The sequence below is a fragment of the Aquila chrysaetos genome, chromosome 17 (assembly GCF_900496995.4).
Source record: "Aquila chrysaetos chrysaetos chromosome 17, bAquChr1.4, whole genome shotgun sequence".
Taxonomy (NCBI): Eukaryota; Metazoa; Chordata; class Aves; order Accipitriformes; family Accipitridae; genus Aquila; species Aquila chrysaetos.
Genome location: NC_044020.1, coordinates 15,313,608 through 15,332,763, shown reverse-complemented (window position 1 = coordinate 15,332,763; position 19,156 = coordinate 15,313,608). Strand labels below are relative to the sequence as shown.

Genomic DNA, 19,156 nt, shown 5'->3' with positions numbered 1-19,156 from the left:
CTTTAATTAACACTAAATTCAGTGCTGGCAGAAGCATTGGGGGGCAGAGGTGGGGGTTGGGGGGAGTACAACAAAACAGAACACCCAGACTGGCTTTGTGAGCTTGTGTATTATGTCAGTCAAAGCTACTACAGTGTGTTTGAAATGAAGTGTCCGTTGTCCTGTGGTAAGAAAAGAACCTCTTAGCTTTTTTTTTTAACATATAGAAAGCAGCACTGCGTATACTAGAGCCAGTTATTGCTGTGTACCTGATAAATACAGATTTTTATTTTTTTTTAAATGGAGGCTCATTAACGTGTTCCACACAGAGATGGTGAGAACTGCACATTGAATGAAGAGATTGATTGATGTTGGCTTGTGTTGAGAAAATATGGCTGACAGAAGGAGTCAATACATGCTCTTTTTTTCTGTAGAGTACATTGGTTTTCCTGCATGTGTTTAACCAGGGAACTTAGCAGGGGAATGCCATCGCTTAATAGCTGACGGTATCCTGTTATCTTCCTTTAAAATACTTAATAGAGTTAAAATACAGTTATTATTAAGATGTGGCACTCATTTGAATGCCCACTTGGGACTTCAGATTATAAACATGCGGTATCTGTAAATTAGCTGCAGACATAGAGTAAGTATTTGGTCCTTCACCATTTAAACTAACAAGCAGTAAAAGCTGTGCACCAGTGAGCATGTGAAAAGCCTTGTTCTGCAGACCCGTAGATGAATGTGTCCCTCCACGCTGGGAGCACTCAGACCTCTGAAAACTGCCGGGTTCTGATTTCAACTTTTCAAACTTCACAAGTTGGGCCTGAACGGAGGGATTTGGCAGGAGAGGAAAGCGGAAGGCTCTTCTTTCCCTTCCCACATAGAGAAATGGAGGTGAACACGGAGAGGACGCCGAAAGGGACGGGCGTCCCGCAGCCGGAGGAGCCGTGCGGTGCGACGTCTCCGTGAAGAAGCTCGGGGGGTCTGTGCGCAGCATCAGCCCACTCGGCTCCCGCATCCTTCTCCAAGATCAGTATGAGCGGGCAGGGTATGCCGAGCTCACCGCTGTGTGGACATTTGAAGAGGTAGCATCTCTATCTAAGGCGATTATGAATGAAATTCTCAATACCTTGTCTAGACTGTACAGATGATTAAGGATGAAATGATTCATTTTTAAAACCAGGTTCTTTTCCTTTGGCTTTTACAACTGTTTGGAAAAAACCAGCTTTTTGGCACCATGGTATGCTTTAAGCAGAAAAGCTGATTGGTGTTTGGGTACTCTGTATCTTTAGTTTCTCACTTGAAACTAGGTGAATAATATATATTTTGTTAATATCTGTGAAAACACGTTTAATGTTCATAATGCTGAGATAAATTCATAGCATGAGCAGTATGATTAGTGCTGTGTAAAATTTTAAGTTCTCATTTGTATTTTCATGAGTAGTTGTGAGTAATTCTAGTATCTGGTTTAATTTTTATCAGGTGTGCACAGATATCTTGTTTCTGGAAATGCAGAGCTGGGAACGGGGTAAGGAACAGACAGCACTGACTGAAGAGTTTTGTAATCTCTCTTACTTGCTGCAATTCTTGGTGAGGGTCTGAAACTGTAATGGCTCAGCCAATAAGGATGTGATGGGCAGCAAAACATTTTGAAATTGCTAGCAACCCAGTTTTCATGTAGTACATCTTAGCAAGTAATCCTGTGTCGGCATTATTACAGCTCCTCAGTTTATATTGTAGCTATTACAGCAGAAGCTGAAATACTCTTTGCTGTCATTTGGAGAGGGAAATTTCTTCCATTTTATTTATTTATTTAGAAATTCTGTATGAAAGATCTGTTGATGTATAGAAAATGTAAAACTATGAAAATGTTTACTATAATATATTGTTGCCACTATGTTTCCCAACAAGATTTCTTAATGCAGCCTAAGTTATAAATGGGAGAGTTTACTTTTTTTGGAATTCCTTTCAGTAAGTGAGGTGGAATACAGCCCGCTGTAAGCCATGCAGAATTTCTTACTCTTATCTACTGCGTCTGGGAAGATTTGTTTAGAGGGAAAAGTAAAAGGCTGCTTTGTGCTAATTATTCAGAGACAGTATTCTCTGAAAGCACCATATAGTAGTATACTGTGTAACCAAATAGCATCTGTCATAAGTAGCAATGAGCTAAAGGTTACGTTTGTTTCCAAATGTAAGTATCCAATATTAAGTCCATATTGGATACTTAACTACCAAAATTATTTACCTGGAGCCAATTTACTTTCATCTCCTCCATAGTCAAACACTGCTGTGATAAAGTTGTAGCATGTGAAATTTCACTGGGCCATACGAAGTTTACTTTTTTGGCGGCATGACTGTTTTGGGTGTGCAGAAAAGCCACTGCAGACTGCCACTTCACTGAAATCCTCAACAGCCAGCTAAATATTGAGCTGTAGCTGTTTGTGCTTGTGATGGTGTGTATGTCTTTTTAAAAAAAGACACAAAACTGTGTCCATTTCCTCTATACCTACCATCTGCTTTCTTGCATTTGTGGGCAGTACATCTTAAGTAACTAGGTAGCTGCCTTAGGAATTATCTGTTATGGTGGGGGTTTTTTTTGGGGTTTTTTTTTTTTTTTTTGGTTTTTTTTTTTTTTTAAGGAGAGGAACGCACGCTTGTCGTAGCTGGCGTTGTGCCGCTTGCTGTTGTTCTCCTCTTTGCAATTGCCCATTCAAACGTGTGTACTAGTCAGTAACAGAGGGCATGGGTGGCTGAATCATACTCTGCGATTTCAAAGAATAGCCACGTTCCTGCTGGCATAATTTACATTTCACTCCTCAGTTACCCTACACTTAGGTCAAGGCAAACCTGCAATACTGGATTTGTGGCACAGGCCACTCTGTTTGAAGCTGCGTATGTGGCAAGGCATCGTACTTATTACCAAGCTCCCAATATCCATCTGATTTCATCCCTGTCGGTGTTCTTTCTGTGACTTAATCAAGAGCCCTTGCTAACATACCATACCTCTTACACAGGTCATGCAACATGTGCCTCGTGTAACACAAGGCTGCATCTATTTTTTGTCTTCTGTGGCTAAATGGCATTTTAAGCAAACAGGAGACTGCTGTGCTACTTTCTTGGTAGACTTACTTGCTGATAAATAGGGATCTGATTCAGCTGACAGCTTACACAGTATTGATATGTTTCTATCAAATTGTGTCGAGTAGGGTTATGTGCTCCCCAGAGAGCTTCAGGAACCCGTGAACTTTGGCATCTGCCTGTTTAGAGGAAGGTGCAGCTGGTTGCAACTAGTAATTCCTGTAATAGAGGTGAAGTGCAGAAGAATATGCTCTGTATAGCAAATAAGGAAATACAAATTCTTTCTGTGAAAGGGAAGAGTAAAGTTCAGGATACTGGCAAGATGTCAATACACCTGTACAGTTTTATCACATTGAACTGTAAGTTGAAGGTTTCAGTCTTTAAAGAGGAAGGGTATCATTCTTTCTTCAGTTTTCATGCTGATCCCTCTGCAGGGTGCGGAAGGGACTTTCTCTGTCTAAAATTCTTAGTGAAGGTCACAAAGATCACCTGCTTTATGTTGTGGTCAACCATGGAACACTGGCTGCGAACAAATGCAAAATATTAAAGCAAATGGATCAAACACATGAGTCACTATGGTTGTGTTTTGCAAAGATGGGCTCATTTTTTCTTATTTCTTGTCCCATTGCTTTTCTCTTTTAAATAAAGCTGTTGACTTTTCCTTCTTGAGTAAATGAATTTTTCATATAGTTCTTACAAACCTTTTCTGTATGCTTAAAAAAAAAAAAAAGAATTTTTCTTCTACAGCTGCTAAATTGTTTGTCATGCTTCTTACTCTTGTTTGGAGAAGAGAAGGTCTAAAGAAATTCAGAACAGAACTCTTTCTACTTATTTATTATTGTTGCTTGTCTTCTTAAAAACAAAACAAAGTGGGGAAAGAAGTCTTTCTACCATGTGACCATTTAGAAAACTAGTGTCTCATTTGAAACTAGTTCATTGCTTAATGGATTGTGTTGTCTGGAAAAAAAAAATTTAGAAAAATCTTCCTCTGTGCTGTCATCGAAGGTGGTTAGAGTGACATTGCTCATCTTCACTCATAAGGATGTATTTTTTTTCCCATCACTTAAACATTTTCAGTTAGACATGCTTTTTAAATTAATTATTGGTATGGAAAATACACTTAGTCAAGCAGCTGTAAGCCATAGTCCCCTTTCCCTGCTCCCTTCCCTCAGTTAGTTTCTCCTTTCTGTACTTCTCAGTGCTCCATCTGCAGGGGGTGAGGGGGAATCATTTCTCTGCTCTCTCTTCACTGAGCTTATTTCCATTCTTTGCTGGCAAAGAAACTCTTATTATTGAACTAGCAAAACCTTTCAGGTGCTGTTTATATCTTATTTTAGAGATTAGGTTTGCTCCCATAGGTGATTGTAAGTGGGAGGAGTTCCTGAAATCTGTTGCTACTCCGATGCTCCAGCTTTCGTTTGAACAGCTGCTGTCTGCTCTGGGCTTTTCCTCAAAACTGTGCAGGTGAACTCACTTCCCGGGTGTTTTTAACTAACCTTCTGGTCTCCTGGCTCGGTACCCGAGACCTGGGTGGCCTGGCAAAGCAAAGCTTTGGGGGTGCGTGTGTCCTGTGAGTTTCTGTTGTGTCCAGGATACGCGCAACCTGTCGCTTGATGTTCTGAATTGTTCCATGCTCAGGTGTTAGGTGCTGCGTTTGCTATTGAAATAACAGAGCGTGACTGTGTGTCATCAATAGAAAAGTGTCGTCAATAGAAAATGTTGAGAGGTGAACTTTGTGGTGTACGAAGGAAACCGTAGGAATGGTATCAAATTATATACTGCTCCTGATGCTCACAAAAAATCTCTGTAGAAAACCCCTTTAATAAGTTTGGTAGGGATTGAATAGGTACAGTTGGAATGTTATGGGGCTCTGGCATAATACATGTTAGTGATTTTATGTGCTCAGTTTTCATTCTCATCAATGGTGTTCTAAAATATATGAATTGGGATTTTTCAAAGGAGACTGGAAGACATAATCCTGCAAGTAGTATTCATGTCACTAGGAATTCTCACTGTTCTTCATTCTGCTTTGTAAATTTAGATCTCTTTTTTTCTTTATTCTTTCAAGTTGCATGCTTAAAAAATGGCAATAAGTAGGCAAGTGTGCCTTTTAAAACTCCTTATTGTTTGTAGTATCACAGCACAATAAAATTGACCGTGGTCCTAGGGGCTTTGAAAAGACTGCAGTAATTGTCTAGATATTTGCCTTGTAAAGCTACCTTCTTTGCATTGAAATACACCGTGATTTAGTGTTTTGTTGATATTAAATTCTTGATTTCTTTAGTTAAACTACTGTGAGTAGCCATACTTTGATTCTCTTCTTCCCTTTTACAATGGTATTTGCTGTTGTGAAATTATAATGCAATGGATAGATGTTGCACAGAAACAAGGTAACCATTTACTTAATAAATAAAAGAATTCTTGGTTAACGCCCTTGGAAAACATAATGAGGAACTTCATACAATGCTTAACTCATAAAGATGATGACACCTTTTTGCTGATATGCAAAGTTATTTGTCATTTAGGGAAGAGGTAAAGCAGCATCTTGAGTGTCAGTACTGCCTGGCTGTGTCTTAAATTTTTTTTTTTTTTTTGAGGTAGAGCTTTAGAAGAATGTATTATTAACTATGAAAGAATGTGTTATTTGCTGTGTGAGGATTTTAATGATTTCGGTTGTCATTTGTCAAAGTACATACCTAAGTTAGTGCATAGTGTACAACATTGATAAATCTTGGACTGTTGGCCCTTTAAGCATTTATAGCTTGTCAGCAGGGAAGTGTCTTGTAAAAGAAGATTTTTTTGAGAATTTAAAGCATTAATATCACCCATACTTTGTAGACCTTCAGGATCTGATTCCTCTGAGATGATAAAAGTATGATTGTCACAATAATCTTAGGCTTCATTTGAAGTTATTTTCCTGTCACCAACTACAAGGTTTACACACTTGTGTCTTATTTTGTTGATAAAATAGTGTCCAGCTCAGGTTGATCTTAGCTGTGAGTACACAGTCTTAATCCTAAGGATTTCCTTTCTAAGCATTAGGATTTTGTCCCAAAAGTTATGAAGCGTATTGCTTCTAACAAATTTCAGCATATAGTTAAGGCTTAGAGGTAATGTGCAGACTTGGAAGCAGATACTGCAGTAGATGACTTAAATTTTTGAGGTTTGTATTGAAGGAAAGAACTTGGCTTAAATCTGATCTGGATTTTTTTTTTCTTTTTTTTTTTTTACTGGTGGATATATCATTTGTAGTCAAACTGAAATTGTTTTTGAATAGTGAAGAATGGCTTGTTCTGAGTGCTGTACTAAAATAAAATAATGTTTCCGTGCTAAATTTCACCCTGAATTGTCATAATCATTGAGAAAGGAGCTCCAGTGCCAGCCTGTGGTGACAGCAGGCAGGAACCTTCCTGGCTTTAGAGGCTGGGAAAAGGAGTCATTGAGACATGAATCAGTGAGGGTCCACAGTGAATCCAGTTAAGGGAGAGAATGAGATACATCTTTCTTGAGATGTTATTTTCTTTACAGGAGATAACCTTTTTACAGATGATGTGTGCATGTGGGACTGGGACATCTCCAAGGTGGCAACAAGTAGTAGTGTTGCCTCTGGTCTAGGAGAAGTCCTGAAGCGGTGCCTGCACTTCTGTTGAGCTGTGCCCATGGCGTGTGTGACGCTTGCTGCTGTTGCAGGAGCAGCTTCTGTTTCAGCTCAGAGCAAATCAAGTATCAGCAGTACCGAGCGGGAAGTAGGAACGTGCAGGGCCTTTTCTCTGAGGGCTCTTCTGTTAGCCTAACAGATTATTCAGATGTTTTCCTGTCGATTTAGTGCAGTCACTAGTTTCAGCTGTAACCTTTAAGTAGGACATAGGTCTGTCAATAGATACTGAAGACAGCTGTGAATTTGGGAGGAGGGAAGAGGAGCTCTTTTTAAGAGGTGAAGTGGAGACATGGCCCTACTGGGACAGGGGAAGGAGGGAGGTAAGAGGACGTGCCCCTTGGAAAGGAGCATAAGGTCAGCTCAGATGAGCGTGGGACCGGGGCAGGCGTTGTCATCCCTCGTGCAGTGCCCACGGGTCTCTGCGGTGGCTCTCCGTCGTTTCCCTCTCATCAATGTCTGGGGGTGTTATTGCACTCATGGCAGAATGCAAATCCTACACAAGGAGCGGGGAGATAAAGTGTGAGGTAGAACTTTTACTGGAGAAAAAGGAAGGGGAAAAATACACCCCAAATGCTGCCCCTCTCCCCAGAACAAGGAGTGCGGGAGGGGTGCGTGGGCGTACAGGCATCATGTGCCTGATATGGGGTCCGGTCTCTCAACCCAAGACCCCAAGTAGTTTTCACTCTTTCCTTCTGTTTCAATGATATTGATAAATAGTTGTGAGCAATGCAGATAATGCCTAGGGAGCTACGTGTTGGTTTTCATTTTGCTGTGTCCGTGATGGTGGCAAAGATGACTTTGAGATCAAGAATTTCTTGGCAGCTTAATTAAAGGTCCTGTTGACTTTTACCTCGACTGCCTTTCACCCATCCCTACGGCAGTACTTGGAAAATGCCCTTTGCCAGCCGGTATCTAAGTTTTTAATTTGAGCTGAGGGAAAAACCAACTCATTTCTCTCGCGCTCTTACTTTGAACCGTATAACACTGGTGACGCAGAGAGTTTTGCACCTACCCAGGCTTCCTAAATCTCCCGCAGGTGAGCGGGGGGGGGGGGGTAGCCTGCTCCTCCTGCCCGAGACCCTCCCCTGGGGGGCATGGGTGGGTCAGCTGATTGCTTCTGCCTGTTGCTTGTTCCTGGCTCTTAATGACATCAGTTGGGAAGAAGATCAAGAACTTAAAAGTAGGAAGAGAGCAGCTGCCCATCCCACAGAGACCAGGAAGGGGCTTTTGGTCCCAGAGCAGGAGATACGTTTCAGTGGATCCAGGTATGTTTGCTCTTAATTTACTGCTTGTTGCTTATGTTTCTTCAGTAAGCTTTGCCTTTTTTTTCTTTTTTCTTTCTTAAGTGGAAATGGTTGAATTAAAGTACTTATCAATACATTCTTGAGCAATATGAAAGGCCTAAGGCCAAGGTAACTTATGACACCTTGTTCAGCCTATATCTTGCTGTATTCCAATAATAGAAACTCCGGAATGTATGAAACACTTTGTACTCTGATCTTGTGAACTGCAGACAGGGTTATGGCTGGTCCACTTATCTGTAATCATGCTATCTTTGGCTCAGTCATTTTCATAATGAGAAAGTTGAAAATTGTGGGGTTTTTTTTATTTTTAAGTTCTCTTGCTGAACTTTGAGGACTGTTTTGTGTAGTGTATAGTGTTTACAGTGGAGGAAACATGGGTGTCAATTTTGTAAAGCTACCAACCGTTGCTTTTTTTTCACACAACTAAATTGCCAAAGAGGACAGCAAAAAAGGGTGCCACAGGATAGGAGAAAATCATACTCGAGTTTTGAGCAATGGTTTGGTTTAGTAGCTGTATGATTGGGCAGTCCAGAGATTGGGGGTTTGAGAGTCCCTTTTTGCTCTGTAGTTATTGTCACAGGGCAGTGACTCACAGATGTAAATGTCAGGCCGCACCTATATTGTCACCAGCTTTGGTCCTGCTGGGGATGAAGAGAGGAGCGAGTTGGGACCGAGTGCCAGGCTGTTTGCTCTGAAAGGAGGGCTGTAGGGAGGTGGGACAGAGGGATGCTCCCAAGTACCCACCGCCTTTTCCTAGGAAGGAAGGTGGCAAATGGGGCAGGAACCGCTCGCCATCTGGAATCAGCCCGTGAGAAATTAGCGGAGCCACACTGAACTGAACTGCAGTATTACTCCACTGTTTTGGCATTACCTCTTTTAATTGCACTAGAATTTAAATGGGGGGGGGGGGGGGGGTGGTAATATTTTTTTCCCAAGCACAAGATCCTGCCTTTTGACTAGTTTGGCTTCTCAGTTCATTTGCTAGAAGCACTAATTTCATCCTTCAGATGTCAGTGTGCTGTTGAATATTAGTGTTTGACCTTTAGAATTAGTCTTCTAATTAAGGAGTGGGTTGACCACATAGTCTGTGTTTGACCACATTGCTAAGAAATAACTTTGTAAATACTAATGATGCTAAATACAGACCATTTGAAGTCCTAGTGCTTGCAGAAGCAGCTGCAACTTTTTTGCCCTCCCATGTTCAGCCAGCCCCAGGAGTGAATGCTTTGATTCAGCATAAGTGGCTTTTTGCTCAAACTGCTTATACTCAAAACCTAGTTGAAACTACACAGGAGAGACTTGAACCCATTCCCTGCCCCCCCCCCCCCGCCATTTGTTTCACAGTCTGCTTTTCATGATATGGTTTTTGTTTTGGTTTTTTGTTTTTTTTTTTTTTAAGAATTGATGTGACAAAAAATATTGTTATAGAATGATGTGTCTTCAGGAGATCCTGTATTGGCGTTTAGAGAACTTTATTAACATTTGAATTCTGAATTAAAGACATAGTGATACTGAAGTTGGAGGTTTTAATAGAAGAAGTGAAGTTGATATTAATAGGAAATGTTTTAAAGATACAAATCATGCTTTCCACTTCAGGTTAAATCCTAATGTGGCTTATTGTGACCTTATTTTTTTTCTTAAAATTTGTAAATTGGCCTGAATGTCCCCCAAAATTTTGGGAAAAAAATTGTGCTTAGTCACCTCCCCTCATACTGGTACTTTTGGTTTGTTTTGCACAGTTCAGTATGTTTAATATTGTTGCTTTAATATTTTATCTTACAACATTTGTGTTAGATGGTTTAAAAGAGTATTAATATTTTAACATATCAGTAAATCTATTAAATTGCAAACAACCCTACTTGATGTTTTTGAGAGGATTTTTAGAAATTTTCTGTGTATTTTTAAAATGCTCTGAATCTGTAACAGCTATGTGCTGTGCATATTGAGTCATGTTAAAGGATTCCCAGTTGCAGCTCCCCTGTGTCTCGCTGCCTTTTAACATGAATTCAGAGTACTAGCTGTGCATAGGCTACAGCAGCTTGGTGAGTAGTGATGACTACTTCAGATACAATACTGATGGCTGTCCTACTTTTGGATTTATCCTATCCCTCAATTTCCTTCTCTGCAGCACCCAGCCTCCCCTCCTCCTTTCCTGAAAAAGATGATGTCAATTCCTCTATATTTTTAAAATTTTGTGTATCTTCCTTTTGTGCAAAGGAGGAGTACTACTTGGAGTTCATCAGACTTAACTGAAACAAAGTTACTTTTTACAGCAGTGTTTTTAATTATTTTGCTTTAGAAAGAGAACTTTGGTTTATTTTAGCGTGTGTATTTATTTACTGTGCACTGTTAAAGCTCTTACCCAGCTTCCAAAGACGTGAACATGAGCTAAGGGGATGCTTTCAAGTAGCTAAATAGTAATTGGGACCTGAACAAATGGAAAAACTACATTCTTCTCTCTTTTTTTTTTTTTCTTTTCTTTTTTTCTCTTTCTGAAAGCTGACTTCTTTTTTTTCCTTCTTGTTACCATGCTTTGCGTTCTGGGATTTACATTGGTGTATTGTATTGAAGAACGCTTGCTTCAAGCTCATGAAGTTTGAATTCCTTTCAATAAGTAATTAAAGAGAGTGAAGCAGAAAAAGCTAGATTTAACAATTTGATCTCTTTTTGGTTTATTTTTCTTTTTTCAATCACAAAACACTGAGAAAGGAAGGCTTTGGGTAATAGCAGCTGTGAGTCGGAGAGATTAATATGCTCCTGAAGATGTTTTGGAGTGGCTGTATGGTAGGGATGTTAGTCCATATTTTGCTTCCTCATTACAAACATTTTTGTTTCAAAATTGTTTTTTTTATAAGGATTACAAAAGCACTCCTAGAATCAAAATGCACATGATTTTGATTCTAGTTCACCAGAATAAGTGTTAATGTTTAGATATTCACCAAGAACAAATCAGGTACCATTTTAGCATCTTAATGTGTCTTTATAGTTATCTGACTTCTGATGCTACTAGCTAAGTGCTTGTTTTAATAAAAGGGCTGTAATGAGCATTTGTTTACTTTTATTCTGAACTATCTCACTGTACTATGGTTTCTGATTTATTTTTATTTAAATAAAACACCTTATAGCTTTACGATACGAAGATTATTTTACAGTATCCTGCATGGATTTTTGTAGAGATTCATTGGTTTAATGCTATCTAAAACTGAGTGATTATAGTACATTTAAGCTGGTGCTGCCATCCATCTGCTCCTGCTTAGTCCTTAAAAATTCTGCTCTGTCAAAGGTGTCAGTGGTTTCAGCTCTGCCATCAGCAACACCTGCCTGCCTGAGTTTTTCAGGTGGCTTGCATGTATCTAAATCCCTGTAGTTAGTAACTCACAAAATGTCAAGAGTACATAGCATTGGCTGGAGTCTTAAGCTACAAGTTGATATAAAAAGAGAAAACCAATGGTAAGGGAGACATTTGGTGATTACACTGGCTAAATAACTGAGCTTAGAGATAAATCCTTTGTGACGGGCCCTTAGCAGAGCTGGTTTATATTGAAATAGAGGAGGGACGAGTAAGGGATGTGAAACAATGAAATGGGGCTCTGCCTCTTCCCCACAAGCCAGCACTCCCAGCTGGGGCCAGGTTGGACTCTTTCCTTTGGCGGTCATAAACCTCACCTTTGCTGTCCTTCAGTTTGTCAGCTCTTCTCATAATTTAAGGTGAGTGAAGCTGGTGGAAACCATGTGAATGAAAATGCAGGACTGTGGGCAAAATGAAGAGCACTGAGGAAGTCTGACTTGTAGCAGCCTCTCTAGGAGAAGGATTGAGTAGAGAGTCTTATGAATAAGTTTTCAAACTTAATGAGTTTTTTGTTTGAAAAATTTTTTAAATATATATCAGTGTACTAGTTTTCCAGTCACCGGTTCTCTTCTCAGGAAAAACAGGGTATGCAAACTTAAGTTGTGATGAGAGGCATGGAGAAACAAAACTAAATGCACCCTTTCTCCTCAGAGAGCTTCCTTTTTTTTTCTCCCATCTCTTTTTTCTTTTTTTCTGTGCTTGTAAAAAGAAACAGAAGATCTTTCTTCTCTTTAGAAGGAGAGACCTCCTTTCAGCACTGTATCAAAGTGCAGGGGGCTGTTAATCACTTACGCATTTTGAGTTGGAAGAAAAAAATCAGTCTGGTTATTCGTTTCTGTAATCAGTCAAGGAGATAACTCGGAGAACTGCAAGTGGGTTTTTTGTTCCTGTTTTTATCCAAATCAGGAGGGAGGGAAAAGTATTATAAGTTGGTGACAGCTTTAATGCACAGATGTGAATACTTTAGTAACCATCATGTCATATAAATCCCAGACACCTGTCCAAACATCAGGGTTAGCCTAGAAAAAAATACTGTTATTTATTTTGCTACCTGAGTTGTTAGTGTCTACTAAAATCTGTTTGCAGCTGAGCTTAAATGTATTTTAATTCTGTTAGTACAAACAAATGCTTGAAAAAGCCAGAACTATCACACTGCTTATGAATTAGGACACGTAGTTCTTTAACTTTTTAAACAGAAATACAAAATGAGAACATGGTAGCAGATAAGTGGATGTGTTAAATGGAGAAACTGCCTGTCCAGAGCCAAAGCTCTTTGTGAATCTGTTTGCAGTGATGTGGAGTGAGGGGGCCCTGTATACATTCAGCAATCACTTCTCCAAACCAGTCACTTCTGCAAAAAGGAATTCAATTTCAAAGCCTTTTGCTGAAAAGTTTTCCTATTTCAAGATTGAAAATGCTTACATGAAACCGTTAAACAACCAAGGGCATGGATTTCTTCCAGGGCGATGGAGGAAGCTTTAGCTTTGATGCCCATTAGCAGCAGCTCTTGCGCAGTTTGCGTGTGGGCTGTGTGGTCTATGTGTCCGTCCTCTCCCTACCCCTCTCAGGGGTGCTGTGCCTGCTCCGGAGAAGGCATTTGAGAGACTGCTCCCTGCTGTGATTCCTAGGTGAGGATGGATTAGTGGAACTTCAGGAAAAAAAGGTGGTTTTCAGCAACTTCTGGGTTTTGTTTTTTTTTTTTCTTCCCCCTTTACTTCCCTAGGAAAGGATAGGAAAGTACCCAGATTCTTACTGAATAACTGGGTTGAGTGGCAAAGGTTCTGAAGTGTTTTAACAAACACAGAACCCCATAAAGCTTTATGCACAGTCATTTCAGAAAGCAAAAATCAACTGAGGATTGGAAATCAGGTGGCAGAACAACTTTTAAAGTCCAGAGAGTGGAATTGAAGGGGTTTTCACTGCATGTGTAACACATTGCTTTTATCACCTGATTCTCCATGGCAAGTGAGTGGTTCAAGCAGGGAAGAAAAAGGTGATGATAGAGGGAGGTGGTACAGAAGATGGTGGCCAGGATGTAGAATGGGGTATGGAAGCAGAAGTGCTGATGTCCTTAATGTTTCTTAACACGTTAGCTCACCTGTGTGCTAGGTTTATAGGGTGGTTTGGTTTTTTTGATCTGTGTCTTTTTTTAGTAAGCTCTTCTGTAGCAAAGGTTTGCCACAGTGATGCACTTGCACTCTGGTAAGCACCTGTCCAGTAAGAATCCATCTGCTCCTGCGCTGTGTGGTATTTGATTACAGGTTGTTGAAGGTAGCTCCCTTCCAGAGGGGATTCTCTGTTGCATTTACCAAAACAGTTTGTGTAGCTACAGGCTAAGATGTCTAGGCAGCACAAGCAGCAACAATATAGCAGTGTTGGTGTAGTGACACCCAGGTATTGCTGCTTTTAGGACTGGACAAAAAAAATCTTCAGTGTGCTGCTGTGTGGATGGATGCGCTCATGTGAGAGATCTTTAATGCATTTCTTCATTGTACCATATGCACGTGATCCAAACTGAGGCCATGAACAAACACAAAAGCTAGTTGTTCAGTAGGTTGGTTTAGCAGGTAGAGAAATGCCAGCACTTATCACGTTATGCTTGTCAAGCCCAAACAAGGAAATAAGTCATGAATTTAAGGTAGCATCTGCTGATACACTCTGAAAGTTTGCCTCTGTCTTCCACCTGAGTCATAAGAAGTGGCAAAAAAAAAAACAACTTCTTGGTGATTCCTTGTGAAACAAGAGCGCGCCATATGCTACTACTAGACTGTCAGACACAAAAGGACATTTTCCCAATACCAGCCTGCCACTTGCCTGCTGACAGAGAACATGCACATGCAAAGTCTTGTGTGAGAGAAAGTAAGGCATGGCAAGGAATCATCTACCTCCTGTGGTGGAAGATGTGCTGTGCTTTGTGATTCAGGAGGTGTAAAAGAAGCCAGATGTAAAATGTTTCAGAAAGGTGGAATGTGGCAGCCTGGGCTAACGCAGCTGCAGTTGTGTGAGGCCTTAGAGGACCAGGGACATTGCCAAACCTGCCCTGGGAGGGATAGATAGAAGTGGTTTTCTCACACTCTGAAATAGTGGAATAGTGATACGTTTTGCTTCCATGGCAGTTCCTCACCGAAATATCCATTTATTTTTAACCAAATGTCATGATTTGAGTATCATGAAAATAAGTTGCTATAACTGTTTCTGGTGTGCAAATGTTTGGAGCATATACGTATGTGAGCGTACGTTGCACAGGTGCTACCCCTACGTATTTTCAGAGAGGTGTCTAAAACCAGAATTTCTTCCATACCAAAATGGTGCATCCCAGGCCTGCGATTGCATCAAGATGAGTTGCGAGCCTGCAGTCGTACCACCTGCCTCTTGGCACCTTTCCCCAGAGACACCCTCGCATCGCACGGCTCTGAGCAGCTCAAACAGCTGCCTTTGTTACCAGGGTAAAGAAGGACATAGCAATAGTAATAAATAAGCGCAGGAGGGTGATCCGGTGGGAGAAGCCTCCCCTCCTTTCCCCAAAGCTACCTTGGCTTGCAGGTGAGCACTGGCAGGATTCGGTCCTGGAGCAGACACAGCTCTTCGGAGCCCCAGGGCACACTGAACTGATAGCTGTGCTGATGTTCACCTGATAAGGACCCAGCCTTTTATGCTAGGTTAACTTGAACAGCATTTAATTCTTACAGAAGCTTGGCATAACTAAAAGGCTTGGCAGCTTGAGTCATAAAGCACCATGAATTTGAGAGGAGTTGATTTAGTTTATTTTATTGTGTGCCAAAAACTCTATTTAAAGTGTCTGACCTAAAGATGCAACAAAAAAGAGAGCAAGTTCTTCTAATCTTCTTTGGCACCATTTTAAGACTCTTTCAATGTAAGGAAAATATTTTGTTGATGTCAAACATCCTCTTAAATCTGAAATATGGAAGGAATGGAAAGTTCTGACTATCAGTAACAACATTAAACTTTTAGCGGATGTGTTTCTGTTCTCTGCCCAAAGTTTTTGACTTGTTCTTTGGTGGCATGAAATGAAATTGATCTGACATATCACAAGCACGTACATCGTTACTGGCACAAATTGAGTGGTTTTAGTAATGCTTTTTTAGAAGAGATATCGCCTACTAATTCAGTCTCTGTGTCTGTTCATTTAGTGGGCATGGTTGATGGTTGTACTCGATGATCTTAAAGGTCTTTTCCAACCTAAACGATTCTAAGATGAACAGTTTATTGAAGTTTTTACTACTTCATTAAGGATTTTTTTTTAAAGGAAAAGAATGTGGAAAAAAAGAAAACCAATATGGCAGAACTTCTTAGCTAAAACAGTAAAATACCGCTTGGCTTCTTTATAAGAAATTTCAGGCTTGATATAATTATTCTTGAGTTGACTTTCTGAAAAGAATGGCAGTATGACACACAATAGCAACGCTGACCTTTTACTGGGATGTTAAGATAGAGGTGCTTCCAGATGGAAATATGGTCTATACTATATTTGATTTAAGAGAAATAACTAGCTTTCAGGAGCTTCAAGACAGATAATGGTAAGAAAACAATGATGATGTATTTTGTCTGTGCGTCCTGGGAGGCTCTGGAAGCAGGTTGTCTTGTTTTCCTATCTGTTTCTTCTTTCAGAGGCTTCCTTATCTCTCCAACTTCAAGGCTCCAAAGAGCAGGCACTGTTACTAATTATTTATTCTAAGTATTTATTCTCACTTTCAAGCATATGTTTCCTCTCCTAATGTTTTCTAATAGTTTCTAAAAAGTGGTAGCTTGCCAATTTGAATGCTGAGAACTTGCATGGCCTATTTTTTTTTCAATCACTTAGTAACCAGTCCTGTAAAGTACAGTGTAGTCATATTCTGGTAGTATCATAAATTAAAATAGTTTTTTTGTCTATATTCTTCATGGAGATGATGAGCTGGTATTTATGTATAATATGTGTATGTTGTATTTTATTCTATGTTCTATACCTGCAGCCTACACATGTGATATTGAACTTTGGCAGTGGAAACTGCTTGTTAAACCTTTTAAACCAACGCACTTGCTTACTGATTTGTTGCTCTAGTTTTCCCCCCTTTAAGATTGCTTGCATCTGTAGCATTTTATGAAGCAAAATTGCAGCCCTTGAATCTGGAAAGTGCTTATTTAAAAGTAGCTTTATGAGACTGTAATTTCTATTTGGCTCTGGATTAAACATTTCCCAATCTTGTAGACAAAACTCCCTTCTTGAGCATTTTCACATCATAAAGTTTTTGCAGCGTGAAGCATGCTCTGACATTGTCTTTGTATCCCATTACCTGTTATTAAGTGGTGCGGCAAGAACTGTCCAGATATGTAATTGAAAATTAATGAAGAACTTATCTTTATATAGAAGACAATAGTATTCAGTTTGCTGCACAACAATAGCATTGATATCCTGTTTCAAACAAGCATGAAAGTAGCAGAACCTTATTTATTTCACTAGTCAGCAGCAATCACTCCTGACTGCACACTGGAGGCAGATCTGCGGAGTGCAAAGGTGCCGGTTTTATGTTGTTATTTATCGGACCAGAACTGCTGCCTTTACTCTCAAAGCATTTATTTTATTTATTTTGGAGATTAGTACTCTTACAGAAGAAAAGTATAAGCCCATTTGAGGAGAAACGGCATTCAGAAAAAGTCCTTCAAACCTGCTTTTAGAAGTTACTTCCTTTATTTTCTCCATTATTTCAATATTTAACAAATGGGTTCAAAGAAACTTTCTGTTTAAGTCATCTGTATGCCACCCTAGAGCTGTTGATAAAATACCTGTGGTAAAATACCCGTCAGCCTGCGTAGAAGTGAAGCAAGCTAGAGTGTAGTCCAAGACCGGCACAGGGTTTTCGGATACTTCATTTATTCCTTTTTTTGTCATTTTGTCTGTGGCCAGAACTATAAAAATACTGGTAATGTTAGCAAGCGCATGAGAAGATGCAACTTAGCTGTAAATGAGCAATAAGTTATGAGGGAAAGAGGAAACACAGGGAATTAATTATATTAGAGTAATATTTTGTCTGGGTGCTGTAAGAGGTTTGGGATTTGATGTTAATTGTTGAAAAAAGTAATTGCTACCAGTTTCTAAATATATGCTATTTTAACACGAAGATAGGGGCGGGGGCAGAGAGCGGGTGAAATAGGCTCAAGAGTAATTAGGTGAGCTGAGCTGGGCATGGGTTGATGCAGAGGTTCCTGGGAGGCTGCCGCAGCCACGCTGAGTACTGCGCTTGCAGTCTCTAGGGCGGCTCTTCTTTATGTGATTTCATGTATACTCTGCGGTTCCCGGCCCAGCTTCTTCTCTTGGCTTTGAGATGTACCCTGAGTCGAGAGGGCGCATGTGGCATACAGTAAATTTTTGCTTAAAATTATATTTGAGATTATTTCTTTTAAGGGTAAAGCAATCAATATAAAGGTAAAGATGCCTGTCTAAAAGAAATAAAAATGGTGAGACCTGACTACCCAAAAGTTTGGAAGTCACCACTGGAGGATATTGAGAAGCTGTCTGAACTCAGTTCTGAACTATTGGTAGTTTTTGCTCATTCGTGAAGGATGGGAGACCGTAAGAGGCTGGCACAGGGCAAAAATACAAATAAACCAAATCTTAAAAGTGACCTGCAAAAGATTGAAGTGATTTATGTCAGTTTGCAATGTACAGGGCAAAGCGAGGGGTATGTGAAGTTAGAAGCAAGCCCTTCCCCCGCCAATCCCTTTCATTTTGCCTGTTGGTTGGGTTTTTTTGTTTGTTTGCTTTTTTTCTTTTAGTAGTTTGATGGTTTTGAGATTGTTCATGTTATTGCTTCCTTGACTTGCAGGAAGGGATTGTCTGGGGAGGCTCAAATACTTGTTCTTGGGACTCCTGCATCTTCTTTTAAGTCGCAAGACTTAAATGTTTTTTGTGAATTTAGTAGTTAAAAATCATATAATGAAACAGTGTTTTAAAGACTGTTTTCTCATCTGCACTGACCTTCTCCCACCACTAAGGTCATTCAGCTGTACTGCAGAGAGGAAGTGTAGAAGGAAGAATGTTTTCAGTTTGCCAGGAACCGCTACAACCACTAGGGATTTTAAGCAGCGGGTCATTTTAAGCACTATGATTTGTTAAAGTACCTGGAATTTGCTCAGAACATTCTTGTTGTTGCTGGTGGAGAAGCAGTTATTCAATTTTCCAGTACGGTCAAAGTGTGAACATTGTTCCTATCTTTTGGACGCACCTTCTAATGCAGACTGCTTTCAACACTATCCTGAGCAACCATTTTCAGGCTTGTTAGCTTAAAAGGGTTTGTTTCTGCATGTGGGAATCATGACAAACTGTAGCGTAGGATGGTCGAACCATTAAATAATGTGCAGCCTGTTGCACTTGGCATAGCTCCTTATTGTAGCCTCAATGTGTATACCAAGTCCAAAGAGGCAAAGCCAAACATAATCGGGGCATATTGAGGTATTACAATTCTTATTTGAATATATATATATTTGTGTGTGTGTATATATATATATATGAATTATGCTAATCCCAAATGATGATATCGGTTTACAGCCTGACAAATTCTTTGTGCTAGATAGTAAATGTTCATTCTCTGCTCTACGCTAGAGGACAGAGCTCCTTGTAACTCAATCGCTCTCCTCCCTGTGGCCCCATAGTGAGGCCTCGGTTAAGGGGAGAGTGTATAAACAGCTGCGGCAAGGCTGTTGCGAATACAGATGTCTTCATGAATTGGGATCTCTGGGTCACCAGGGACCATGCAAGCCACACTAAATGGGTTTGCAGGAACCTCTCCG

The 19,156-nt window shown here is 40.1% G+C and overlaps 1 protein-coding gene across 10 annotated transcripts in view; it reads left to right on the top strand.

The window, feature by feature from the left end:
• The window catches only part of EPS8 (epidermal growth factor receptor pathway substrate 8), a 140,713-nt gene that overhangs the window by 42,506 nt on the left and 79,051 nt on the right, over positions 1 to 19,156 (top strand). Inside the window, exon 1 of one of the 10 annotated variants that reach the window (XM_030040373.2) lies at positions 11,625 to 11,727. The exons of the other annotated variants lie outside the window; for them this stretch is intronic. The gene's annotated coding sequence lies outside the window, so the exon portion shown is untranslated. Of the gene's footprint in view, positions 1 to 11,624; positions 11,728 to 19,156 lie in introns of those variants that run through there. 10 annotated transcript variants of the gene reach the window in all.